Source organism: Tachysurus vachellii, chromosome 10 (genome assembly GCF_030014155.1).
Source record: "Tachysurus vachellii isolate PV-2020 chromosome 10, HZAU_Pvac_v1, whole genome shotgun sequence".
Lineage (NCBI taxonomy): Eukaryota > Metazoa > Chordata > Actinopteri > Siluriformes > Bagridae > Tachysurus > Tachysurus vachellii.
In genome coordinates this window covers 26392080-26397079 of record NC_083469.1, presented here as the reverse complement: position 1 = coordinate 26397079, position 5000 = coordinate 26392080, and the positions used below count along the sequence as shown (strand labels likewise).

At 43.9% G+C, this 5000-nt stretch overlaps 1 protein-coding gene across 5 annotated transcripts in view; it reads right to left on the bottom strand.

Moving 5' to 3' along the window:
* Nucleotides 1–5000, bottom strand: part of nrxn3a (neurexin 3a) — a 291045-nt gene that overhangs the window by 113274 nt on the left and 172771 nt on the right. The window lies entirely within an intron of this gene.

The window sequence follows — 5000 nt, the reverse complement described above, 5'->3', positions numbered from 1 at the left end:
AGAGACTCACCGTGTCCACTCCTGAGGGACGCAGAAGAGCGGTAGACGGAGACGGGAGCCGAGTGGAGGACGTGTGGGTCCCGCTCTGAGTACACGTACGAGGTGGACGCTGCAGGACGAGCGGCGGGTGGCACGGAGTTCCCGATGTACCTGGTGGATGAGGGGGAGCTCCACACCGATCCAGCGATACATCCTAAAGTCAGAGACCACATCCATACCCGGGAGGTCGAGACGGTGACGGAGACGCAGCCGCCCGTGGGCCGCCGCTCCGCTCTGCAAGGACGCATGACGCACGTCCGAGTCGCAACGCAGACACTGGAGACAGACAGGGGGGCTCTCTCATGATGGAGAAAGCCCCATGGCTAGGACACACCACCACCACCCCCAATACCCACCACCACTTCCTACTACCCCAGGCACCAGCACGAACCCCACCGCCGGCACTCTCCCAGCCTTCACTGTGCGTGTGCGCGTGGAACAACACGGACCACACAGGAACGGACGTGCACGTGCGCTGTCAACTAACAGGCGATTATTTCCGGGGGTTCACAACCCATGACTCTGACTCGCTGTCAAGAAAACGAGGGCGAAAAAAATGTCGCCTGCGTTCCAGAGATGAAGAGGAGAGATAAAAATAAATAAAGATTAAAAAAAAACTTTCACACAAAGCAAGTGAACTCCGTTTCCATAAAAGAGCAGCGAAGTCCTTGTCCTTAAAAAAAAAAAAAAAAAAAATAGAAAAGAGCAAGAAAGAAAAAAAAGCTGCGGATAAAATCTGGGTTCACCCCTTACGCCTGTAAACTCTCTCACACACACTCACACGCAGACACGCTCTCTTTTTCTTTTCCAGTCTTCCTCTCTCTTTCTCTTTCTATCTGTCTCTCCCCTGGTGAACGCTGCCGCTGAGCTGTGGTTGATTCTCAGAGCCTTGACGCACTTCTAGCAAGCAGCACCGCTCGGCAAAGAGCGCGCAAGCATGTGTGTGTGAGTGTGTGTGTGAGTGTGTGTGTGTGAGAGAGAGAGAGAGAATCAAAAAAGGATGGGAGGGAGAGAAAAAGAGAGAGACAGAGAGAGAGAGAGAGAGAGAGAAGGAGGGAGGGAGGGAGGGAGAGAGGGAGTGTGCAGCACCACTCGGCAATGAGCGCACAAGAGTATGTGTGTGTGTGTATGTGTGTGTTTGTGTGTGTGTGTGTGTGTTCAGAGTACAGGTGAAAGAAACAAAGCACATCAGCATGAGGAAAAAAGAAAAAGGTGTGTGTGTTTGTGTGTATGTGTGTGTGTGTTTGTGTGTATGTGTGTGTGTTTGTGTGTATGTGTGTGTGTTTGTGTGTATATATGTGTGTTTGTGTGTATGTGTGTGTGTGTGTGTGTGTGTGTGTGTGTGTGTGTGTGTGTGTGTTTGGACATGGACAGAGTGAGAAAAAAACAAGCCATTCGATGCAAATTTCCTGCCAACACTGAACAAATGCGGCAAAAACATTGCAGAGCAAGTTGAGCACTACTCAGGGGAAAAACGGGATAGAAATGAGAGAGAGAGACAGAGAGAGAGAGAGAGAGAGAGAGAGAGAGAGAGAGAGAGCGAGACAGAGAGAGAGAGAGAGGAGGGACAGAGACAGAATCTGAAAGAGACCAAAAAAGCAAGAAGAAATGAAAGGAAAAGAAACAGAAATAGAAAGATTAAGAAAGTGACAGAAACATGGATAGAGAGAAAGGGATGAAGGAGAGAAAGAGAGAGAGACAGAAATAGAGTTCTCACTTACATAGATTCATTTACTTCATTAACCGTTTGTTCACTTTTGCTCCATGGGGTGTTGCAGATGTAATGAAAACTGACACGTACACGTACAGTAGCACAACGATCACAAGTGTCACCTGTCTACTGTTCATACACTGTGCATACACTGTTCATACACTGTTCATATATTGCTCATACAGTACACTTCATACACTTCATACACTGCTCGTACACTGTTCATATACTGCTTATATACTGCTCAAACACTGTTCATATACTGCTCATACACTGTGTATATATTGCTCATACACTTCATACACTTCATATACTGCTCATACACTGTGTATATATTGCTCATACACTTCATACACTTCATATACTGCTCATACACTGCTCATAAATGGTCATATACTGCTTATACTGTACACTGCTCATACACTGCTCGTACACTGTTCATATACTACTTATATACTGCTCATACACTGTTCATATATTGCTCATACACTTCATACACTTCATATACTGCTTATACACTGCTCATAAATGGTCATATACTGCTTATACTGTACACTGCTCATACACTGCTCATACACTGTTCATATACTGCTCCTACACTGTTCATATACTGCTCATACACTTCATACACTGCTCATACACTGTTCATATACTGCTCACACACAACTCATTTACAGCTAATACACTGTTCATATACTGCTCATATACTTCTCATATACTGCTCATACACAAATCATATCCTGCTCATACGCAACTCATGTACTGCTCATACACACCTCATATCCTGCTCATACACAACTCATATACTGCTCATATACAGCACAGCTCATAATCTACAACTATATATCATGCAGAGCTCATAGACAGGTCATATACTGCTCATATCTATCCTAAACCCTACACATCAGGGTGAAATGTACTCTACATGCAAAACATCCACACAAGTAAAAAACATCCACACAAGTAAAGTCAAGAATTTTCTGTATCAAATCTATGGACCTGGCAACCTCCCAGAATTTGAACCTGGTCATATTCACCTGGCTGATTATTCCAAATTCAGAGTGGAGTCCTCGGGTATAACGATCGCTCGGGTAGGTAATGCGACTAAAAATAAAACATGCTGAAATTTTGAAGCAGTGTTTCATTCGGAGCGAATCAATAGCAGCAGAGGTTTTCTCTCTCTCTCTCTCTCTCTCTCTCTCTCTCTCTCTCTCTCGCTCTGAGTGAAAAGCTCTCGCAGCCCCTCGCTACAGAGAATCATTATAACGTATGAATTTTCTTTTTGTTGTTGTTGTGTGTCATCATGCAGATTCTTCTTCACAGAGGGAGTCGAAGAGAGAGACAGAGACAGGAGGAGAAAGAAATCTGTGACAAAGATGTTCATTTATCAGAAGGTTGTTTTGGAGGTTTCATTAACTTGCAGGCTCATGCTCTTAGAGGAGGACATGCAACCACACACACACACACACACACACACAGGATTAAATCCACATTCACATTTAAGTATAAAAAAACAAAAAAAAATTCAAACAAAAAGAAATACACCATGACATCATAACTCCGGCTTCGTCTCCAGCTGTGCTGCACATCTGCCTCCTGATGTGCAGTCATGCTTTGGAGCCACCTGCAGGACACACGTTAGCTCCGAGATGAGTGTGTTTTTCTTCTTCTTTTTTTTTTTTTTTCCAGTGTGTGAAGCTCAGTGTGAGCTGCTTCTGTAGTGCAGATCAGCGAAAATCCGTCACTCACACACACACACACACACACACACACACACACACACACACACATATAGCCTCCATCCCACTGTCTTTCAAATCCGCCCTCCGTGTGTGTCATGTTGAGGAAGAAGAGATGGAGTGGAATACTGATGCACAGCTGTCCCGGTTGGTCGGCGGATCGTACATCAGAACTCAGAGAAACTCATCTGTTATACGCTAGTTAGATGCTAGTTAGATGCTAGTTAGATGCTAGTTAGACGCTAGTTAGTTCCTGTTCTCACTTAAGTTATAGCAGCTGTAAACAGTCCTTCCCTGACCGCAGTCTTATAGGAACAGATTCACGTCTGAAACCGGGGTCTGATCACTCCTGGGCTTCACAGATCGGATTCTGTTCGTGTGGAGCGTCCCCGTGAACGAGCTGTTGCTATAGAAACCATAACGTATCATTAGAGCTGATTTATTATTATGATTATTTATCGAAGGGATGTTTTTACGATCAAGTTAAGAAAATGACGTGGCAAACGATCGACCATAAAAGAGTTGAATAAAAAAAGAGTGAAAACATCGAATTTAATAAAAAATTCAAAGCTCAAAGATGAGTTTCTTTACTTCAAACACTCGCTTAATCGACAGCGATGTTCGTAACAGAATCTGAAAAGTAAAAGTAAGAACTTTAACCGTACAAATATTAATGATATTGGAAGGGAAAAAAAAGCGCTAAAGAAATCAGGGGTGAATTATAGTGCAGCTGAAGTGAAGTATATAATCATGTGTGGCCCGAGCGGTCAGTCAGAAACACCTCGGCATGAATAAGTGTTCGCTACAGTCGAGCATTTTAAGTAACCTGGTATTTAAGGTGCATTAGCTGACTGCTTTTCTTTCTCTTCTGCATTCGGAGGTGTGATTGAGAGCCGTGTGCCACTCAGCGCCGCTCAAATCACCTCTTAGCTGTATTTTTGGCCCGCTTCAACTGTCATTTTGCCATTTTTTATGTAATTTTTTACATTATAGAGGAAAAGAAACCTTCAGGTACTCTAACCTGGGCTAACTTTTACTTTGTCGGTGCGTGTAACACACACGTACACTAACCTGGGCTAACTTTTACTTTGTCTGTGCGTGTAACACACACGTACACTAACCTGGGCTAACTTTTACTTTGTTGGTGTGTGGAACACACATGTACACTAACCTGGGCTAACTTTTACTTTGTCTGTGCGTGTAACACACATGTACACTAACCTGGGCTAACTTTTACTTTGTCTGTGCGTGTAACACACATGTACACTAACCTGGGCTAACTTTTACTTTGTTGGTGTGTGTAACACACATGTACACTAACCTGGGCTAACTTTTACTTTGTCGGTGCGTGTAACACACATGTACACTAACCTGGGCTAACTTTTACTTTGTTGGTGCGTGTAACACACACGTACACTAACCTGGGCTAACTTTTACTTTGTTGGTGCGTGTAACACACACGTACACTAACCTGGGCTAACTTTTACTTTGTTGGTGCGTGTAACACACAC